Here is an 8355-nt window from a genome sequence, read left to right as displayed (position 1 = left end):
CCTCCATCACTTATTGTAAGACCCCAATTTTGGCCCTAAGATCCCCCATGGCATCATAACATTGCATTTGCATAGCCTCAAGGATCATGAGCATCTTGGTTCCGTTTGCCTTTGGGTGGGACTCCTTGTGATTGGTTTGAGATCACCAAGCATGCTTGAATTATATATCATTGTTTCTCTTATTTTTGTTTACTAACCAAAAGCACAAAAATGTGTCACTAACATCTTTTGTTTGAAGCTTGAGTATCATCCAAGACACTTTGTGGTCAGTCAACGCAAGAGCAAGACTTGAGTTACTTCCAACAGGTTCAAATAGGGTCTATTCGTCATCCAAATGCTAATCAGGAAAGAGCAAAATCTGTCCCTGAGCTGTCATGCTCGCTAGGAGAGCAGCATGGTTCGCTTAGCAAAGAGAACTGTCATGCTCGCTAAGCGAGCAAATCCTTCGCTAGGCGAAGCGCGCGTATTTTGGAAAATAACAGAAAATTTTGGGCTTGATTCTGAGCCCACCAAGTCACCAATATTAGGCTATAAATACCAGAGCTTCATTTAAGAAAAACAGACTGGAGACTATTACAAACCCTGGACAGAAAGAGTAGAAAAAGGGAAAGAAGGAGAGAGGCAAACTAATCTGCAGCAACCTCCAAACAGCTCTGAAAAGTTCACTCTGACTCACACACTTCACCTCCATCTCCCGCAAACCCTGACATTGTTTTGCAAACCCAACCGTGCCTTTCAAGTTTCATCGGTCTCTCCAATCAGGTTTGCCCTTATCCCCATTACTCTATGCTTTTAATTTGAATACTCTGAATGTGTGAGGTATCGTTCAGTTTTTGCCCACAGGTTTAGATATGCATAAATGTGTAAACAATACCTTGAATGTTTTGATCACTTAATTTCTGAGATGGATGCCATAGGGTTTGGAGTCCCTAAAATCGTACTGTTATCAATGGGAAATCCAGAACCCGCAGGCGCTCGCTAGCATCTTCGCTAGGCGAGCCTGCAGCGAAACTTCGTTAAGCTTTCGCTAGGCGATGCAGTAGCGATCGCGACAGTAGTTGTTTTTTTCCCGTTTGCTCTAACCTGTTTTGTGTTTGTTATGGCATTGTTTTCTCCTAATTCTGTCATATTACTCTAACCTGTTTGTTGAGTTTTTGTGAGGGCTCACATACTCTTGCAGGGATAGCTTGCTTGGTGTTCCACTTTATTTGTGGGGTACCACCTGGAGGTCTATTCCGATTACCTGTACTGACTCGCTTTCTTTGATGGTGTTTAGCTTGGAAGAGTCTTTGGGTTTCTTATCTATCTAATTGATGTTACTTCGGATCTTTATCCGTATGGTAGATCTCTCGATCCCTTTACTTTTCCCGCATGTTACCGATTTCTTAGGTTTCATATAGCCTCTCGTGGCATGTCATTTAAGGTAGCGCAGTTCCTTCATCTAGGACTGCCTTTTTGCATGAGCTACCCTAAATACCCCAAACTCATTGATTTTTCTTCTCCTAAGAACACGTTTACTCCTTCTACTACAGGCGAGTAAGTCTCCAAAGGTCGAGCATCCGGTAGATTGCGTAGTAACGTCGTTCAACCCTTAACCTGTAGTTAGTCGAACTGCATTTTGCTCTGATTTTCATCCCAGATGAGATACGTAGGCATAAGACGCGATGTCTTAGAGAGCACACTCCTCTTTAACCCCTAGGTAGCCGAGCTACGAAGACTCTGATTCTCAGATTCAGATGAGATACGTATGCAGTGGATGCGACATCCGTGCGAGTCATTTTCTTTTGACCCTTCTTTTAGTAAGTAGTACATTAGATAAACATACACACTTTTCTCATCCCTTCAATCATGTTTGCACAAATAAATTTTCACAAAAACAACGACCTTTGCAACAAATGTGAAAAGGGCTCCCTAGGAGTACCTAGGATGCTTTGGGTGCCTAACACCTTCCCATTGCATAACCAACCCCCTTACCCAGATCTCTGACATTTTTACTAGTTTTTGATTCGATAAAACTTTTAGGTTTTTGTTCGCTTTCTAACCATTCCTTTGGATAAATAGAAGTGCGGTGGCGACTCGACTTGTATGATTTACCTTGGATTTAGTCAATATCTCTAATGGTAACGAATACCCCGCTACAGAAAAGTGGCGACTCTGCTGGGGAAAAGGAGTGCTTGCCTAGTGGGTTTTGCCTACTTTTCATTTTTTGTTGTATTGTGCTGTATATTTGTTTTGTGACATATTTTGGTGCAAATTTGGGATTACTGTATTGTATGTAATGATTGATTTGCTTGATATTAATTCCTTGTATGCTTGGTGATCTTTGTGAGATGAGTTCTATACCCGGACTCGAGTGCACTTAGGATAGGAGAATGGCATAGTCTTGTTGACTTGTGTGGAGTTATTCCTTAGCAAGTTGACTTGCAATCCCATTCACTTGGTGGAGGTCATGTTGGGATCAATAATGTCACACAAGTAAGTTGTGGTTAGACATTACTCTTTCCAATATAGACCTTAGAAGCCAAGGACCTTAGTTTACCAAACCCATCTTGGCCCATTCGTAGGATGTAGTGCGAAAGTCTTTCAAGTGTAAGATTTGATACGATTGTTACGCGATACTACACTCATAAGAGTCTCTCTGAGAATATTTTTGGAATACGAGTAGTCGTTTCCCCGATAATATCTGAAAGATGGGATGATGACTATGGGAATCTCTTGTAGAACATGTTTGGCAGGTTTAAACCTTAGTACACTCCCTTTGGGTGGTTCTTAACCTAAACTCCATGCTCGTGACTTGCAGCAAACCCTTGATTCATGGTTGAACCGTTCGGGTATCCTTAATATCAATGGAACTTGGGTGTTGATAAGGTGTAAACCATAATCCACCAAAATGGATGGTTGATATTATGGATAACATGATCCATCCTATGACCTTTGTTTGGTGTGCTTTGCTTGATCCTTGAGTGTGATTGTTGCATTCATGCACCCATTTGCATTCATATCATCAAAATAATGAGAAAATTATCAAGGAACTTAAGAGGTCTATTTGCAAAATTTTCAGAATGGAAAGACAAAGAAGGAATACAAAGAAGTACAGTTTCAGACAACCAGACTTGAAAGAGCTAAGGAATTTGACATCCTATGTACTAGATCCCTTGGGTTTCAAAGCTCGTTTTGGGAAGCTTCTTCCTCTTCTGACCACTCAGGTGGATGAAGGATTGATGAGTGTATTGGTGCAGTTTTATGATCCTTTGTACCGTTGCTTCACGTTTCCGGATTTTCAGCTTTTGCCTACACTTGAGGAGTATGCTTATCTTGTGGGTATACCTGTTCTGGATCAGTTGACGTTCAGTGGCTTGGAAAGGGTTCCCACTTCTCAAGAGATAGCAGACATGTTACACATAGATGAATCTCTGGTTGATGTTCATATGACTACCAAAGGGGAAATTCAAGGTCTCCCTTCTGAGTTCCTCATTGCTCAAGCTACTATGTATGGGAAGGCCATGAGTGAGGACGCCTTTGAGACCATATTTGTACTTCTCATCTATGGGCTAGTGCTATTCCCCATCATCGACAAGTTTGTGGATGTGAACGCTATTAGGATTTACTCTACTCTTAATCTCGTTCCGACTCTGTTGGGCGATACCTATTTCTCTTTGCATATGAGGAATGCAAAGGGTGGTGGTTCCATTGTGTGTTGTTTGCCTCTGTTGTATAAGTGGTTTATTTGTCACTTACCTTAGACGGTCGCTTTCAAGGAGAACAAGGAATGTCTACGGTGGTCCACGAGACTTATGTCTCTCACTAATGATGATATCTCTTGGTATAACCGTGTGTACGATGGTGTGCAGATTATTGACTCTTGTGGCGAATTCTCCAATGTACCTCTTCTTGGTACATGTGGTGGGATTAACTACAACCCTGTTTTGGCACGTCGACAGCTTGGGTTCCCCCTAAAGGATAAACCTAATAACATTCTGTTAGAGGGTGTGTTATTTCAGGAGGGTAAAGATCCCCAAGGCCTGAAAGCTAGGATGGTTCGCGCTTGGCGCAAGATTCATAAGAAAGGAAGGAAGGAGTTGGGTCCTAAGAACTGTGTCGCTTTGGAGCCTTATACTGCTTGGGTGAGGAAGAGAGCGTCTGAGTACCTCATGCCTTACGAGTATCCGAGACCTACACCTATGATTATGGTTGGGCCTTCAACCCTCCATAATCAAGGAGTAGAGGAGTTGAGAGACGAAGACCGTTCACGTGCTTGGATCCGTGAACGAGAAGAGTTGCTTCAACAGATTAAGAAGAAGGATGCGTTGATTGAGTTTCTTGAGCATCAGGTTATTGATGACCCTGATGATGTATGGACTTTTCTACTTCCTCAGTCTTCTAAGTTCTGGAAGAGGAAGTATGATCGACTCGCCAAAGAGAGGGCCGATATGGAGGCAGCCTACGAGAAGGAGGTGAAGAGGCTTCGCGCTTCTTATCTTCCTGTGTCCCGAGCTTTAGATGATTGTTTCTAGGGATCCATAGGACGATTATTTTCCTTTTCTCTTGTACATGATTGACGATGCTGCACTTCTTTTCCCTGATATTATTTGATGAGATATTTCCGTATGTGATAAAATGCTTAATATTTCCAAAATTTGCAAATAAAACTCTAAAGTTCCTTTGAAATAAAAAACAAATCATATGCACAAGCATTGCATGCATCATATGCATAAGCAGGTTTTATTTCCGGTCCCTTGCCCTATGGTCTAACTCTGTGTCCTTCATTTATTGTGAAGACAAGCTGACTCACCGGTACTACACTAGAGCTAATACTTCAAGACCATGGATTCATGAGGCAGGCGCCGTGACATCCACCCTACACCAGAAATTGAAATTTGTGAAGAACAAGAAGCTGGTGGTGGTAGGGGAGAAAGGGCTCTCCTGGTTAGCCATTTGTCTTCCTTCTCTCATATAAATGCTGAGGTTGAAGTTGGAACTCCTTTCCAAGTGTTATCTATTACTGAGCCTATTGAGAAAAGAGCTCCTTCATTTGCTTCCTACAAAGATGCAAAGTTGGCCATTGAGTGTGGTGCAACCACTGACTTAGGAAAAATGATTGAGTTAGAAGACAACGAGTCCCGTGCTGGCATAGGTTTTTCTTCTGGTACTTTCAACAAGCAAGGGCTATTCAAGAGTGGAGGTTTCATCCACATTGGTCTAGATGAGGAGGCTGCTGCCGTTTTAGAAGAAGATACAAAGGATTCTTGCAACTTCATCATCCCTGGTGGGGTCTGCAACAATTGGGTCGCTGTGGATATTCCAACAGTTGTCCATAAGTCAACGTAATAATCACTTTGTTTGAAAACCCTTCTCCCATGCCAAAAGGAGGAGTGATGACATTGTTGGCGCATAAATACAATGATATTTTCATTTAATAAATTCATGTTAAATGTTTGTTTTCCAATTATTTTCCCTTTTTGCTTTTGCATGAAATTGGTGATCACATAAAACCCTAAAAAATAGAATAAAATCGATCTTTTTCATATGCATAATGATTTGCCTTGTTTGAATTCTAAAGCTGTTCATATCCAAAATCATTATGCAGGTTGATTTCCTAACCCATTGAACATAATGACCCAACACCATCTCCCAATTTTGAATTCCCTGTATTTGAGACAGAGGAAGATGATGTTGAAGAGATTCCTGATAAGATCACCCGGCTACTTGAGCATGAAGAGAAGATCATTCAGCCGCATCTTGAGAATCTAGAAACAGTCAACTTGGGGTCTGAAGATTGTGTGCGAGAAGTGAAGATTGAGGCACTCCTGGAAGAATCTGTTAAGAAAGGGTTGATTGAATTGCTACGAGAATATGTTGACGTCTTCGCCTGATCATATGAAGACATGCCTGGTCTAGATATAGATATTGTGCAACATTTCCTACCTTTGAAACCTAAGTGCGTGCCTGTGAAGCAGAAGCTCAGAAGAACTCATCCTGATATGGCAGTGAAGATCAAAGAGGAGGTTCAGAAGCAAATTGATGCGGGGTTTCTGGTGACTTCTACATATCCTCAATGGGTGGCCAATATTGTGCCCGTGCCTAAGAAAGATGGAAAAGTCCGGATGTGTGTGGACTATAGAGACTTGAATAAAGCTAGTCCGAAAGATGATTTCCCTCTACCACATATTGATATGTTGGTAGACAATACAACTAAATTCAAAGTCTTCTCATTTATGGATAGATTTTCCGGATATAATCAGATTAAAATGGCACCCGAGGATATGGAGAAGACAACATTCATCACACTTTTGGGAACATTCTGTTATCGAGTGATGCCCTTCGGTTTGAAGAACGCCGAAGCCACGTATCAACGAGCTATGACTACCTTGTTCCATGACATGATGCATAAGGAGATTGAGGTGTACGTTGACGATATGATCGCTAAGTCAAGATCGGAGGTTGAACATGTAAAGCCCCTATTGAAGCTTTTTTAGCGCTTGAGGAAGTACAAGCTTCGTCTGAATCCCAACAAGTGTACATTTGGAGTCCGTTATGGCAAGTTATTGGGCTTTATTGTCAGTGAGAAAGGTATTGAGGTTGATCCTGCAAAGGTCAAAGCAATACGAGAGATGCCTACGCCCAAAACTGAGAAGCAAGTCCGAGGTTTTCTTGGCCGCTTGAATTACATTTCCCGATTCATATCCCACATGACTGCCACATGTGCACCAATATTCAAGCTCATCCGAAAAGATCAGTCTCATGATTGGACCGAGGATTGCCAAAAAGCTTTTGATAGTATTAAAGAGTATCTGTCTGAGCCTCCGATTCTGTCTCCGCCCGTGGAAGGGAGACCATTGATCATGTATCTGACTGTTCTTGAAGATTCTATGGGTTGTGTTCTTGGCCAGCAAGACGAATCAGGGAAGAAAGAGTATGCTATCTACTACTTGAGTAAGAATTTCACCGATTATGAGTCTCGATATTCAATGCTTGAGAAGACATGCTGTGCTTTGGCTTGGGCCGGCTAAGCGCTTACGTCAGTATATGCTGAATCATACCACTTGGTTGATATCCAGAATGGACCCAATCAAGTATATATTTGAGAAGCCTGCTTTAACTGGAAGGATTGCCCGTTGGCAGATGTTGTTGTCTGAGTATGATATTGAGTATCGAGCTCAGAAAGCTATTAAAGGTAGTATTTTGGCTGACCACTTGGCACATCAACCAATTGAGGACTATCAGTCAGTTCAGTATGACTTCCCAAATGAGGAGATTCTGTATTTAAAAATGAAAGATTGTGATGAACCCACACTTGATGAAGGGCCAGAGCCTGGTTCCAGATGGAGTATGGTATTTGATGGCGCTGTAAATCAATACGGAAATGGTATTGGGGCGGTAATCATTACGCCTCAGGGCACACATATTCCTTTTACAGCAAGGCTAACTTTCAAGTGCACAAATAATATGGCTGAGTATGAGGTCTGTATTATGGGATTGGAGGAATGCATTGATCTTAGAATCAAGCATCTTGATGTATATGGTGATTCGGCCCTCGTTGTTAATCAGATTAAGGGTGAGTGGGAAACGAATCAGCCTGGCCTCATTCCATACAGAGATTATGCGAGGAGGATTTCAACGTTCTTTACTGAGGTTGACTTCCATCATATTTCTCGAGATGAGAATCGGATGGCAGATGCCCTTGCTACACTTGCTTCAATGATTGTGGTCAGACTTTGGAATGAAGTCCCCAATATCACCGTGATGCCCTTGGACAGACCAGCTCATGTGTTTGCAGTTGAAGAAGTAAAAGATGATAAGCCATGGTATCATGATATCAAGTGTTTCCTTCAGAACCAGATTTACCCGCCTGGGGCATCTGTGAAAGACAGGAAGACTCTGAGGAGATTATCAGGCAGTTTCTACCTCAATTGTGATGTGCTTTATAAGAGAAATTTCGACATGGTTCTGCTCAGATGCGTGGATAGACATGAAGCATACCTGTTAATGACTGAAGTCCATGAGGGTTCATTTGGTACTCATTCCAATGGACATGCCATGGCTAGGAAGATATTAAGAGCAGGCTACTATTGGCTGACAATGGAGTCTGACTGCTGCAAATATGTAAAGAAAGGCCATAAGTGTCAGATTTATGCGGATAAGATTCATATTCCCCCGACACTTCTGAATGTAATTTCATCACCATGGCCTTTCTCTATGTGGGGAATTGACATGATTGAGCCGAAAGCGTCCAATGGACACAGGTTTATTCTCGTAGCAATTGATTACTTCACCAAGTGGGTTGAAGCGGCGTCGTATGCAAACGTGACCAGGCAGGTGGTCGTGAAGTTTATCAAGAATCAACTCATATGCCGA

The sequence above is a fragment of the Lathyrus oleraceus genome, chromosome 6 (genome assembly GCF_024323335.1).
Source record: "Lathyrus oleraceus cultivar Zhongwan6 chromosome 6, CAAS_Psat_ZW6_1.0, whole genome shotgun sequence".
Classification (NCBI taxonomy): domain Eukaryota; kingdom Viridiplantae; phylum Streptophyta; class Magnoliopsida; order Fabales; family Fabaceae; genus Lathyrus; species Lathyrus oleraceus.
This window is presented reverse-complemented; position numbering follows the sequence as displayed.